The following is a 15946-nucleotide window of genomic DNA, read 5'->3' as shown; positions in this document are numbered from 1 at the left end:
CGCGGTGGGCCTCGGGATTCGTCGCCTCCTGGTCAAGGGAGACTCCCAGCTGGTGGTCAACCAGGTGTCGAAGGAATACCAATGCATGGATCCTCAGATGGCGGCGTACATGGTGGAAGTCAGGAGGCTGGAGAGGCACTTCAATGGCCTGAAGTTGCGGTATATATCTCGCCGCGACAACGCTCTGGCCGATGACCTTTCTCGCGTGACCTCTTCCTGTGCGCACGTCCCTGCCGGAGTCTTTGAAGAAAGGCTCACACGGCCTTCCGTCCTGCCTGCTGACTAGGACGAAGGGGAACCCTCGAGCCTAGTTCAGGGGACCCCGGCGGTGCCCTCAGTGGGATGCCCCGTCAGGGTGCCGCCGCCCGGCGAGTGCGCTGCGCTTGCTGGCAGTTCTCAAGATGACTCGTGGATGGACGAGATCCGAGGGTACTTGAAAGAAAAGTTCCTCCCCGGGGATGATGCCTCTACGAAAGAATTGCACGGCAGTCCAAAGGCTATGCCATAGTATACGGGGGTCTCTACCGGCGTGGCATCGACGGTGTCCTCCTGAAATGCATCACCCGGGCAGAAGGCGGCGAGCTTCTCGCAGAGATCCACGAGGGCGAGTGTGGTGGCCTTGCATCGTTCCGCACGTTGGTCGGGAAGGCCTTCCGGCAAGGTTTCTACTGGCCTACAGCTCTCCAGGATGCTTCCAAGTTGGTTCGGCGCTGCAGGGCATGCCAGTTCCATGCAAAGCAGATTCACCAGCCAACTCAGGCTTTCCACACCATCCCCCTGTCATGGCCCTTCGCGGTCTGGGGGCTGGACATCCTCGGTCCATTCCCCCGAGCAATCGGGGGCTATGAGTACCTCTACGTCGCCATCGACAAGTTTACCAAATGGCCGGAGGCGGTTCCAGTCATCAAGGTTACCAAGAACACGGCGCTTCAGTTCATCCGCGGTATCACAAGTCGCTTCGGCGTCCCGAACAGGATCATCACCGACAATGGCACCCAGTTCACAAGTGCCCTGTTCAGGGACTACTGCGAGGACCTCGGCATCAAGCTCTGCTTCGCCTCTGTCGCTCATCCTCGGAGCAATGGGCAGGTCGAGTGCGCCAATGCTGAGATACTGAAGGGGCTCAAAACCCAGACCTACGATGTGCTCGCAAAGCACGGGAAAGGGTGGATCGACGAGCTGCCTGCTATGCTATGGGCCAATCGGACCACGCCAAGTCGCGCTACCGGGGAGACTCCTTTCTTCCTCGTGTACAGCGCTGAGGCGGTCCACCCCTCCGAGCTCACTCTTGGCTCCCCTCGGGTGCATGCCTATTCTGAAGGCGAACAGGAACACCGAAGGCACTGTGAGGAACCGTCCAAATAGTATTCTAATTAATCATCAGGAGGATCATTATTCATAATCACAACCTCGACGATTAACCAGAATACCATTCCGGTAGTCCCGGCACGTGTTTTGTGCCCAGGATCGGAACACATGCCTTCCAACTCAAATATCACAACACAGTTTAATAGAGAGCAAGTAATTAAGCTGTATTACAATACTTAAACATGCAACTACTTCCACAATTTACAACAAAAGAGGAACAACAACAACTACGCAGTGGAAGATAAACCTATACAACAAAAGAGTATGGAGCCGTATGCCCTTAGGCTCCATACCAAAAGCGCCGGAGTTCGGAGTAGAAGGTGCTACTCCTGCCCGCCACCCTGATCGGCAGGCAAAAAGTAGCCGAACACTGCCTCTTCCTCGCCAACCTGTGAACCTAAAACTTAAGGGCAGTACCCTTAGTACGAAGGTACTAGCAAGTCTTACACAGTATGAGTATATATATTCTCGACTCCAAGGATCATGCATTTAAAGTTGTAGTAAGGATTAAGACATGTTTAAGTTCATTAAGCGGTAAGCAACCTAGACTCTAGGTGTAAGCAACTGACTTAACCAACCACCAACTCAAACCCTGCCAACCAACTGATCAGAACAGATATATAAACAACAAGTGTATAAGAGTAAACCATTACCACCAAACCACCGACCACATACCGACCAAACCACCTAAACCAACCGTGCCACAACCCACATCGAAACTCTACGACCAAAACATGGTCGCTCGGTGGAGATAAGCGATAGCAATGCTCATGACCGAGAGCGCGGCAGTTCGAACTGATTATACACCCTGCAGGGGGATACTCCTGGACCCACACGACACAGGGACCATACGGCTTGTGCCACCCGCTAAGATGCACACAAGGGGGTACCCGTGATAACCTTTCCCAACCAGGCCTAACCATGTGGATCAACCATAGCTTGGCGCGGCGGCATTAGAACTACTCCCCGAGCAAACTAATACCGCTAAAAGCCCGGACTCAAACCGGACTCACACCGTCTATGACGAGGCCCACATGACCACGTCTGCGAAGGTAATCAGCTCGCCTACCGTTATATCAGCATGTGGTGAGTAAGGTAAGTGCTAAAGCTGACTACACCGACGGTCGGTGCTTAACCGGTGCAAGCGATCTATGGTGTCCGGGTTCCCTCCCCGAACTGCCTGAGGACTCCTCGTGAGCAGATGACACCCCTAACACCGCCCACACCTCGTCTCAACTCACCACTCACCAAACCGACTCATCATCAACACAACCACAAGTGTGAACAAGTAATAAGCCCTAGGCTCGCGACAACGGTGGACACCGTCGTCGACTTCTACCGGAAAGCCTAAGTACCATTAAGCATAGCGAACTATAATTAGACCTCGACGACACCACTAGGCTCCAAGGAATAACACATGACACTTGACCAAAATGGGAGAATGCATCAGCCTAGGTTCTACCCAACTCGGTACCCGACACATGCAATGTATACATAAGCGTAGATAACATATTAGATTTTCAAGTGGACACGGTGCAATATGAACGATGCTTGCCTTGCTGTCCTAGCTACTGCTCCCAAGGAAAGGCTTCCATTATATTCAAAAAAGGACAGCTATTCTGAGGGATCACTCCCATATTTACATCTAGTCAAAGAAAAAGAAAAAGAAACAAAAGCCAAATCTAGGTCGGCGGGCTCTTGAGGCGGCGAGGAGTCCTCGCTACTGCTGCCACTACTCGACGCCAGCGGCGGCTCCCGCATGAAGCAAGCTGCCACCTCGGCGGCGACGCCCGTACAGCCTCCCGAGTGGCCTCCTCCTCGGCCTCGACCACCCCTTGCCGGGCTGGCTCCAGCGAGAAGTTGGGGTCCCGGCTTCGGTAACAGGCCAGACCACGCCCTTCTTGGGAGGCTAACTCCTGCATGGCCCAGGGAAGCGCCTTCAGTTGCCGGCTGATCTCCTCGAAGCCGAGGGCGATGTGGCCGATGGTCGCTCGCTCCATCCCCTTCTCACCCACGTAGACTCGCCCGAGCCTGGTCACCCTCACGGACCTCCGTGCTTGCCGAAGGATGTCTCGCATCACCAGCTTGACGTTGGCCCGCTTGGCGGTAACGGTCTCGAGCTCATCCTTCGCGATCTGCAGCCGCTCCTCAAGGGTTAGCTCCTCGGCCGCGCTGGTCGGGACGGCGCTGGGTGCCGGGGCTTCGGCTTGCTTCTGCTTCACCTGCTCGGTGAGGGCAGAGAGGGCCTGCTCCCGGGCAGTCAGCTTGGCCTCCCACTTGGCGGCCTGCTCCTCCAACTGCTCCTGCCAAGCTCGGTGTCAGTCCCTGCCACATTCTGGCAAAAGGGCGTGGGGACATTTAATGCACGGGTCCCATCCTGCGTCATCCGGCGCGCCTCAGGATAGCATCGCAAGGCCCAAGGCGCCCCACCTGCCGCCTTGCTGTGTCAGGCGAACAGGACCAGGCGGGCACGACTGGCTGCTCTGCGGCTGCCCGGTGGGCCCTCTCCACGGCACCCGTTGCTAGCGCCATCATGACGACTGAGACCGGGCGGGGGGTGCGTTTTCCCCCGCTGTCACTTTGCGCAGTAGCCCATAATGACCGCTTTTCCATTTATGGCACCTTAGAACTCGTGCCCTCCCTTTCGGGGCACGCTACCGTCGGTGGGTATTTAAGAGAGCCGGCGGGCACGGCCAAGGAGAGGTTCTGGGAGAGCACAGACGCCAAGACTCGAAGAACCCTCAGTACTAGCACAGAAGCTGAGACCACCGAAGAACAAGGAGCCCGAAGCTCTAGGATAGACAAACATTCTTGTAACCAGTAACATTCCTGAGAGGCATTCTTAGGGCATTTATAGCATCCACATAGGAGTAGGGTATTACGCTCAGTGCGGCCCGAACCTGTCTAAAAATCCCTCCAGTGCATTTACTGCATTCTGCATTCGATCCTTACATCCCACCTTGGCGCGGCGGCATTAGAACTACTCCCCGAGCAAACTAATACCGCTAAAAGCCCGGACTCAAACCGGACTCACCGTCTATGACGAGGCCCACATGACCACGTCTGCGAAGGTAATCAGCTCGCCTACCATTATATCAGCATGTGGTGAGTAAGGTAAGTGCTAAAGCCGACTACACCGACGGTCGGTGCTTAACCGGTCCAAGCGGTCTATGGTGTCCGGGTTCCCTCCCCGAACTGCCTGAGGACTCCTCGTGAGCAGATGACACCCCTAACACCGCCCACACCTCGTCTCAACTCACCACTCACCAAACCGACTCATCATCAACACAACCACAAGTGTGAACAAGTAATAAGCCCTAGGCTCGCGACAACGGTGGACACCGTCGTCGACTTCTACCGGAAAGCCTAAATACCATTAAGCATAGCAAACTATATTTAGACCTCGATGACACCACTAGGCTCCAAGGAATAACACATGACACGTGACCGAAATGGGAGAATGCATCGGCCTAGGTTCTATCCAACTCGGTACCCAACACATGCAATGTATACATAAGCGTAGATAACATATTAGATTTTCAAGTGGACACGGTGCAATATGAACGATGCTTGCCTTGCTGTCCTAGCTGCTGCTCACAGCTACCCGAACCACGATCACCACCGTTAGAACCTCCGGGAATAGCCTCGCTCGCCTCTGTCGTCGAATCGACATTCTCTATAAGAATAACGCGTGCAATGTAATGAATGTTCTGAAAAGAATGATGCTTCATAGCATGCGATAACAATGCAAAGCGTCATGGCACGAGTTTAACGCACTAAAGATTTCCTAATTGAGATTAGGGTTAACCATTCAATCATCTTTGGATTAATCCAAGCATAACCAAGGCTTAAACCAATTTAGGATGCTAACTGTGCTAAACATGAAAATGCATATTTTTACTAAACAGGGAATAAATCAACAAGATTTACAAAATTGGAATCATCACTTTTGGAATTACCCATATTTAACTATGAATTAACAAAGCTTAAACACATTTCATTAATTCAATAATTCCCAGAACAAATTTCATGGCTGCTGGTATTTTTAGCATGTAGAGCATGGTAATATGAATCCAACAAAATTGGTTTCAATATTTTTGGAGCTATATACATTTTTCTACGCACTATACAAGCTATCAGCCGATTTATCAATACATATTTAAATCTATCTGCATTTTTCACTTAAACCAGATATTAAATAGCCCCAACCCTTTTTCTACCGGTGCTGATCTAGCTCAAGCCACTGACCGCGGGCCCGGCTCCCTTGACCGAAGTAAAAAATCGGCCCACGGCCACGGCGCGCGCGCAACAGGCGGATGGCCGGCGGCCCCTGTGGTGGCTGCCGGCGGCGAGCGGTGGCCCGAACGGCCCGGCCGAGGGCGGCAACAGCACTAGCACGAGCACACGGTTACGGTGGGGGCACACGTCGACACCGGCGACGGCCGGAGCACGGCGAGCGGCGGTGAGGGGCGAGACTAGCACGGCGGCGGCACGATTGGTGTCACCGGCGGCGAAACCGTGGCGCAAAAGACTCGGACGAGGGCGGCTATAGCTTCTACGAGGGCGTGTGGACCAAATGGCGCGGCCCAACACCGAGGAGCTCGACGGTGGCACGGCCGGCGGCGAGAGCTGTGGCGCGGCGGCAGCCGGTCGTCGCGGACGCACGCGCCAGCGACGGGACGGAGGGAAAACGGCGCGCGCATAAGGTGTACAGGAGCACGGGGAAGCTCACCGTGCAGCTGGTTGGGCCAGAGAAGCGAGGACGCGGCGGGTCGACGGAGGACGGCGGAGCTCGGTTGCCGCCGTTGGGGAAGAAAGCGCGGACGGCTCCAATCCGTGCGGGAAACGGCAGAGGAGGGCCTTGGCGTCCTCCCTCGGTGCTCCACCCTGCTCGGGCTCGACGGAACATGCCGATGGCACGCATTTTTGGCCGACGGCCGCGGCTCTGCTTTGCTCAGCGCTGCGTTGCTCTCTGTGCTCGCTGGTGCCGCGCGAGAGGAGCAGAGAGAGGAGAAAGAGAGAGGGCAAAGGGGGGGGGGGATAAGGCCTGGGTGCTGATCTTTTGGCCGGCAATGTGGAGGTGGCCACCAAAGTCAAGCATGGCAGCGCCGCTTGCTCTGTGAGAGGGGACGGCAGAGAGAGCAGAGAAGCCGGAGGGGGGGATGACAAGCAGGCCCGAGGAACAGTAACCGGCCGGCAAAATATCCCCACTACTTTAGCCATCCATTTGAATGCCTTCCCAAGGTCCAAAATTGGTAAAACAAATTTTGTTTGAAACTAAAATTCATAAGGAACCCATTTGAACTTGTTTGACCCAGAATGCTTGAGCCAATTTTGAATAAAAATTGTTCAAAGATGCTATCTTTTCCAACTTGTGATAATTTTTATGCCTTCTAAATATTTCCCAAAAATTTGGGAAAATTCATTTATATTCTTCTCCTGGGATCTACTAATATCTAAAATTGTCACTAGCCCTATGTTCCATAGAAGTTTTGGGAGATGCTTTACAACGCATCAGTTAAACCTGGTTTAACCAAATTCGGTTTAATCCACATTGCATGTCTATACTGCTCAAAAAAAAAAAATGATGCTAATGATGCTCATTAGCACTTAATTACATGTTTAGAAACTCTGGGCCGTGACAAAGCTCCCCCCCTAAAAAGAATCTCGTCCCGAGATTCGGTACGAGCCGGAGAGGGGACAATGAGCACGCTGTGATGACTTAGCAAGCTGTGAGCCGACATCATGACGCAAGAGATGGAATCCAACGCAGATTTTTATTCAATCATAGAGATGAACACATACATGTGAGAGATTCCAAATATGCTATATTACATTGGCATTACAAATTCTCGAAGAACTCAGGATACTCGGAACAAAGCTGATCTTCTCGCTCCCAAGTCGCTTCGGACTCGGAGTGGTTACTCCACTGAATCTTCAAGAATTTGATTGAACTCCGCCGTGTCTTGCGCTCGGCTTCATCCAAGACTCGCATCGGTTTCTCACAATATGTCAAGTCCGGTTGCAATTCTTCGGGCGCAACATCAACGACATCGGTCGGGACTCAAAGACACTTCTTGAGTTGTGAGACATGAAACACATTATGTACCGCGGAGAGGGACGGCGGCAACTCCAATTGATATGCAACCTCTCCACGCCGAGCTAGAATCTGAAACGGTCCAACATACCGAGGCGCCAGCTTGCCTCGGACTTGGAATCGATGAACGCCTTTGAGAGGCGAGACCTTCAGGTACACATGATCTCCCACCTCAAATGTGAGCTCTCAGCGACGTCGATCTGCATAGCTCTTCTGCCTCGACTGGGCCGTGAGAATACTCTTGCGGATATTCTAGACATGATCTTCTGCCTCCTTGACCAAATCCGGACCCAGAAAAGCCCGCTCACCGGATTCGGACCAATTCAGCGGCGTACGGCACCTCCGACCATAAAGGGCCTCGAATGGCGCCATCTCAATACTAGCCTGGAAACTGTTGTTATACGAAAATTCCGCGAACGACAGGCATATGTCCCACTTCTTCCCATAAGTGAGCACACAAGCACGGAGCATATCTTCGAGAATCTGATTTACCCTCTCCGTCTGACCATCCGTCTGCGGGTGATACACCGTGCTGTGGAACAACTCGGTCTCCATAGGCTCCTCGAAATTTCTCCAGAAATGAGAAGTAAACTGTGTACCCCGATCAGAAACGATCTTCTTCGGCACTCCATGGAGACAAACAATTCTAGTGAGGTACAACTCCGCATACTGCTTAGCAGAGTAAGTGGTCCTGACAGGAAGGAAGTGCGCGGACTTTGTCAACCGGTCCACGATGACCCAAATAGAGTCATACCCACTCGAAGTCTTCGGTAAGCTGGTAATGAAATCCATCCCAACTTCCTCCCACTTCCAAGATGGAATGGGCAAAGGCTAGAGTGTGCCGGCAGGCTTGATGTGTTCAGCCTTCACCCTTCGGCAGACGTCACACTCAGACACATACCTAGCAATCTCCCGCTTCATGCGAGTCCACCAGAAACAGGGTTTCAAATCCTGATACATTTTCATACTGCCTGGGTGAATGGACAACAATGAATCGTGAGCCTCATCAAGGATCTTCTTCCTCAGCGCCTCGACCCTCGGAACCACTAGACGGTTCCCAAACCAGATAACGCCCTGATCATCCTCAGTAAAGCACAAGGCCTGCCCGATCTGCCTCTTCTCTCAAATTTGGGCCATACCCTTATCATCCCTCTGTGCAGCCTTAATCTCATCAATGAGCATGGACTTGATTTCGAGATTTGCAATAAAACCATCCGGCACCATATCAAGCCCAAGACGCCGGAAATCATCACACAACGTGGAATCCATCGGCGAGGCTATAAGACAGTGATAATGAGCCTTTCGACTCAAAGCATCGGCGACCACATTCGCCTTGCCAGGATGGTAGTGAACCTCCAGCTCATAGTCTTTGATTAACTCAAGCCATCTGCGCTGCCTCATGTTCAAATCCGCCTGCGTGAAGATGTACTTCGGGCTCTTGTGATCCGTGTAGATACGGCACAAGTTGCCCATCAAGTAGTGGCGCCACATCTTCAGAGCGTGCACGACAGCTGCAAGTTCAAGATCATGTGCCGGATAGTTCTCCTCGTGACGCTTCAACTGACGGGATGCATACGCAATGACTCAGCCCTCCTGCATCAAAACACAGTCGAGACCGATGCCGGACGCGTCGCAAAACACATCAAACCCTCGGGGCACATCAGGCTGAGCAAGCACTGGAGCGGTCGTGAGTAGCTTCTTCAAAGTCTAGAATGTGGACTCACATGCATCTGACCACTCGAACACGCTGCCCTGCTTCAACAACTCTGTCATTGGTTTTGCAACCTTGGAGAAGTTCTTGATGAATCAGCGGTAATAGCCCGCAAGTCCGAGAAAACTCCGGATCTCACTGACATTCTGGGGCTGAACCCAGTCGAGAACATCATGCACCTTGCTCGGATCCACTACTACCCCTTTCTCTGATAGAACATGTCCCAGAAAGGCCACCTCCTTGAGCCAGAACTCACACTTGCTGAACTTAGCGTACAGCTGATGCTCACGGAGTCTGCCAAGAATAATACGGAGGTGCTCCATATGCTCTCCCTCTGACTTGGAGTATATAAGGATGTCGTCAATGAAGACCACGACAAACCGGTCCAACTCCTCCATGAATACCGAGTTCATCAAATACATAAAGAAAGCCGGTGCATTCGTCAACCCAAAAGACATGACGGTGAACTCATATAAGCCATAGAGAGTCGAGAACGCCGTCTTTGGAATATCCTCCGGTCGAACCTTGATCTGATGATAGCCCAGTCTCAAGTCTATCTTTGAGAAGACTCGGGCTCCAGTCAACTGATCAAACAAGATGTCAATCCTAGGAAGCGGATACACATTCTTCACCGTGACCGCATTCAGCGGACGGTAATCAACACACATCCGGAGAGTGTCATCTTTCTTCTTCACGAATAGAGCCGAGCATCCCCAAGGCGAGGAACTCGGACGAATGAAACCCTTCGCCAGCAGCTCCTGAATCTGCTTCTTCAGCTCAACTAGCTCAACTGGCGACATCTTGTACATCTTCTTCGAAACCGGGGCCGCACCGGGCACGAGATCAATAGAGAACTCCACTGCCCTGCCAGATGGCATTCGAGGCAACTCATCCGAAAAGACATCCGGAAATTCCCACACCACAGGAATGGTCTTCATAATCCTGGTGGGGACAGCCTTTATGGCGAACAGGCAGGATTTGACACCCTCTAGCTTCAACTGGACTCGAGTACCTAACAGACCATTGAGGGTGACGGTATGCCGAGCACAGTCTAGCACAACCTTGTTCTTGGAGAGCCAATTCATTCCCAGAATAACATCAATTCCCTTCGAGTTCATCACTAACAGATTGACAAAGAAGGGCACTTCGTTGACAACTATCGCCGCTTTATTCACACACTGGTTGATTAGAACTTTGGCCCCCGGAGCGTCTATAAGATACGGCATGTGGGTAGCACTGACTCTCAACCCACTTTTCCAAACATAATCTGAAGATATAAAGGAGTGAGAGGCCCCTGAATCAAACAGAACCACTGCAGAAAAGATGTCAGAGTTGAAACTCATATCCAACGTACCCATCAGGACGGTGTCACCCTCCTGAACCTCGTCGGTGGTAGTGTGGCGAGCTCGACCACGCTTGGGAACGTGAGCCGCCTGCGAAGACTGCGGTGCTGACTGAGCCGGCGGTGGTCGCGGGGCACTCACCGCGGCTCCCGGCCTCGGATACGGGCACTCCCTCGAGAAATGGCCGACGCGGCCGCAGTTGAAGCACTGACCGCCTGAGCCACCGGTCACGCTCACTTGGGAGCCGGCTGGTCGTGCAGCCTGCCCCTGTGGAGCGGAGAACGCCGGACGTGGTACAAACAACATCGGTCGTGGGTAGCCAGCCGACGGCACCTGAGACTGTGGAGGTTGACTCTCAGTGCGGGCGCGCTGTGAGCTCCCGCCCACGGAAGGCGAGGAACCCCTCTTCCGCCTCTTCTCCTCCTGGTGGCTCTTATATTTGAGCTCCACCGTGATCGACGTGCTCACCAACTCATTGAAGTCGGCGAACTTATGCGCAGACAACCGGTCCTGCATCTTCGAGTTCAGGCCATTCACGAAGCGGCGCTGCTTGAGCGCATCCGTGCTGACCTCCTCGGTAGCGTATTGTGCAAGGTGGTTGAACACCTGCACGTACTCCATCACCGCCCGACCTCCTTGCTTGAGGTCCTCAAACTCCCGCCTCTTAGCCTCCATGAGGCCACTCGGTATGTGAAACGAGCGGAAGGCTTCACGAAACTCCGCCCATGACATGCGGTGATCGGCGGGGTGCATGGCCAGAAAGCCGGACCACCACGCACCCGCCGGGCCCTGAAGCTGATGGGCGGCGAAGAGCGCCTTCTCGTGATCCTCACAGCAAAGAAGGGCGAGCTTCTGCTCGATCGTCCGGAGCCAGTGATCGGCATCCAGAGGATCGTCAGCTCGCGAGAAGATCGGCGGCTGAGTCCGCAAAAAGTCCGAGAAGTCGTCTCGGCGCACGGCTCCACCTCCTCCATGAGGAGCCGCGTTGCGCACGAGAGCCTCCAGGAGCGCTTAGTTCATCTGGAGGAGAGCGTGATTCGCTTGGCGGTTCTGCTCGATTTGCATGAGCACATCCGCCATGGTCGGCGATGGAGGAGGGTTGTTCTGACCGGAACCCTCCGGAACTTCCCCACCACGCCGAGTGACAACCATTCTGAAATGTAAAACAAAAGGGGAAACGTCAAATTCCGACATAGCACAATGCATTCGCCGGATATATTGTTAGAACCCCGTAATACATGTATAAGTATGAATGCATGCATGAATGCCATGAAATAATGCATGCTCGAACCTAGCTACCGCTTCTTTCTCAAAATAAGAACCGCATCTGCAAGCATCAAAATCACAGGCAGTTTATAACATCCAGAACGTACCCTTCGCGCTAGAAAGGGTAAGAGCGCGAACGGCCCTTGTACCACATGCCGTACAAGCGACAATCCATACGTTGACAACGACGTATTCACTTCCCGTAGACCCTACAGGACATCTCGTGTAATCGCCACACGAGTAGACGACCATGTCTCCCATCGCATGGTGGATGTTCATACGCTATCGCTAGCGTATTCACTTCCTGTACTGATCGCTGTACGGGACACGTCGGGCCCCTGCCTCGCATCCGGCTGAGCCCTCGGTGATTAACCACCATCGAGCGTCGTACCTTACCTTCCGACGATGCAAAGCCGAAGATGCAATGCTCAACATGAATCAATGCAGGGTCGAAAGCGAAACAATGTGGTATAAGACATATAAACGCCACTCATAATACGCATTTTAACTTAGGGGCAGAAACGATAGCAGTTTAATACATATTAAACATGAAGAGGCATAAACATAAATTGTGGGTTGTTTAGGTGGAGTTGTCGACTTACTAAACAACGCACTAATTATGTTTAGGCTACTAAATTAAACCAATCTTTGATACCAAGCTGTGAGGAACCGTCCAAATAGTATTCTAATTAATCATTAGGAGGATCATTATTCATAATCACAACCTCAACGATTAACCAGAATACCATTCTGGTAGTCCCGGCACGTGTTTTGTGCCTAGGATCGGAACACATGCCTTCCAACTCAAATATCACAACACAGTTTAATAGAGAGCAAGTAATTAAGCTGTATTACAATACTTAAACATGCAACTGCTTCCACAATTTATAACAAAAGAGGAACAACAACAACTACGCAGCGGAAGATAAACCTATACAACAAAAGAGTATGGAGCCGTATGCCCTTAGGCTCCATACCAAAAGCGCCGGAGTTCGGAGTAGAAGGTGCTACTCCTGCCCGCCACCCTGATCGGCAGGCACAAAGTAGCTGAACACTGCCTCTTCCTCGCCAACCTGTGAACCTGAAATTTAAGGGCAGTACCCTTAGTACGAAGGTACTAGCAAGTCTTACATAGTATGAGTATATATATTCTCGACTCCAAGGATCATGCATTTAAAGCTGTAGCAAGGATTAAGACATGTTTAAGTTCATTAAGCGGTAAGCAACCTAGACTCTAGGTGTAAGCAACTGACTTAACCAACCAACTGATCAGAACAGATATATAAACAACAAGTGTATAAGAGTAAACCATTACCACCAAACCACCGACCACATACCGACCAAACCACCTAAACCAACCGTGCCACAACCCACATCGAAACTCTACGACCAAAACATGGTCGCTCGGTGGAGATAAGCGATAGCAATGCTCATGACCGAGAGCGCGGCAGTTCGAACTGATTATACACCCTGCAGGGGGATACTCCTGGACCCACACGACACAGGGACCATACGGCTTGTGCCACCCGCTAAGATGCACACAAGGGGGTACCCGTGATAACCTTTCCCAACCAGGCCTAACCATGTGGATCAACCATAGCTTGGCGCGGCGGCATTAGAACTACTCCCCGAGCAAACTAATACCGCTAAAAGCCCGGACTCAAACCGGACTCACACCGTCTATGACGAGGCCCACATGACCACATCTGCGAAGGTAATCAGCTCGCCTACCGTTATATCAGCATGTGGTGAGTAAGGTAAGTGCTAAAGCTGACTACACCGACGGTCGGTGCTTAACCCGTGCAAGCGATCTATGGTGTCCGGGTTCCCTCCCCGAACTGCCTGAGGACTCCTCGTGAGCAGATGACACCCCTAACACCGCCCACACCTCGTCTCAACTCACCACTCACCAAACCAACTCATCATCAACACAACCACAAGTGTGAACAAGTAATAAGCCCTAGGCTCACGACAACGGTGGACACCGTCGTCGACTTCTACCGGAAAGCCTAAGTACCATTAAGCATAGCGAACTATAATTAGACCTCGACGACACCACTAGGCTCCAAGGAATAACACATGACACTTGACCAAAATGGGAGAATGCATCAGCCTAGGTTCTACCCAACTCGGTACCCGACACATGCAATGTATACATAAGCGTAGATAACATATTAGATTTTCAAGTGGACACGGTGCAATATGAACGATGCTTGCCTTGCTGTCCTAGCTACTGCTCCCAAGGAAAGGCTTCCATTATATTCAAAAAAGGACAGCTATTCTGAGGGATCACTCCCATATTTACATCAAGTCAAAGAAAAAGAAAAAGAAACAAAAGCCAAATCTAGGTCGGCGGGCTCTTGAGGCGGCGAGGAGTCCTCGCTACTGCTGCCACTACTCGACGCCAGCGGCGGCTCCCGCATGAAGCAAGCTGCCACCTCGGCGGCGACGCCCGTACAGCCTCCCGAGTGGCCTCCTCCTCGGCCTCGACCACCCCTTGCCGGGCTGGCTCCAGCGAGAAGTTGGGGTCCCGGCTTCGGTAACAGGCCAGACCACGCCCTTCTTGGGAGGCTAACTCCTGCATGGCCCAGGGAAGCGCCTTCAGTTGCCGGCTGATCTCCTCGAAGCCGAGGGCGATGTGGCCGATGGTCGCTCGCTCCATCCCCTTCTCACCCACGTAGACTCGCCCGAGCCTGGTCACCCTCACGGACCTCCGTGCTTGCCGAAGGATGTCTCGCATCACCAGCTTGACGTTGGCCCGCTTGGCGGTAACGGTCTCGAGCTCATCCTTCGCGATCTGCAGCCGCTCCTCAAGGGTTAGCTCCTCGGCCGCGCTGGTCGGGACGGCGCTGGGTGCCGGGGCTTCGGCTTGCTTCTGCTTCACCTGCTCGGTGAGGGCAGAGAGGGCCTGCTCCCGGGCAGTCAGCTTGGCCTCCCACTTGGCGGCCTGCTCCTCCAACTGCTCCTGCCAAGCTCGGTGTCAGTCCCTGCCACATTCTGGCAAAAGGGCGTGGGGACATTTAATGCACGGGTCCCATCCTGCGTCATCCGGCGCGCCTCGGGATAGCATCGCAAGGCCCAAGGCGCCCCACCTGCCGCCTTGCTGTGTCAGGCGAACAGGACCAGGCGGGCACGACTGGCTGCTCTGCGGCTGCCCGGTGGGCCCTCTCCACGGCACCCGTTGCTAGCGCCATCATGACGACTGAGACCGGGCGGGGGGTGCGTTTTCAACCCCGCTGTCACTTTGCGCAGTAGCCCATAATGACCGCTTTTCCATTTATGGCACCTTAGAACTCGTGCCCTCCCTTTCGGGGCACGCTACCGTCGGTGGGTATTTAAGAGAGCCGGCGGGCACGGCCAAGGAGAGGTTCTGGGAGAGCACAGACGCCAAGACTCGAAGAACCCTCAGTACTAGCACAGAAGCTGAGACCACCGAAGAACAAGGAGCCCGAAGCTCTAGGATAGACAAACATTCTTGTAACCAGTAACATTCCTGAGAGGCATTCTCAGGGCATTTATAGCATCCACATAGGAGTAGGGTATTACGCTCAGTGCGGCCCGAACCTGTCTAAAAATCCCTCCAGTGCATTTACTGCATTCTGCATTCGATCCTTACATCCCACCTGGCATCGTATTTACACCCATTTATTTCTCCCGTAAACATATTCAGAATCATCCCCCTGGCCGAATCTCAAAAAGGGGTCCCTCCGGATCCCTGCGATAGGAGTTAACCCTCCGACACCGTACCATCCGGGGAGTTCAATAAGGCAACAAACCTAAATTCTATTTGATGAACACTGAATGGTCCGGTGCAATAAATGAACTCACCAGAGGCTTCCGTCGGAACAATTTTTCTGAGAGCAACCTCTCTGCACGAATTTTCTTTGAACGTGCCGGATGATCCAACGACCATCTGATACTTCACTGGACATATTTTTCTAAAGAGCAATTCCTCTGCAAGAATTTCCTTTGAACGCACCAAATAATCCAGCGATCGTCGAATGACTCATCAGACTAATATTTCTAGAGAGCAAAACTTTATGCAAGATTTGAGCTATACTCACCGGATGATCCTATGTTTCACCAAATGCATCGTCAGAGTAATTTTTGCAGAGAGCAAACTTTTCTGCAGAATTTCACCATTCCGCACATTGGATAATC

Source organism: Phragmites australis, chromosome 6, assembly GCF_958298935.1.
Source record: "Phragmites australis chromosome 6, lpPhrAust1.1, whole genome shotgun sequence".
NCBI lineage: Eukaryota > Viridiplantae > Streptophyta > Magnoliopsida > Poales > Poaceae > Phragmites > Phragmites australis.
Note: the sequence above shows the minus strand (reverse complement) of the source record.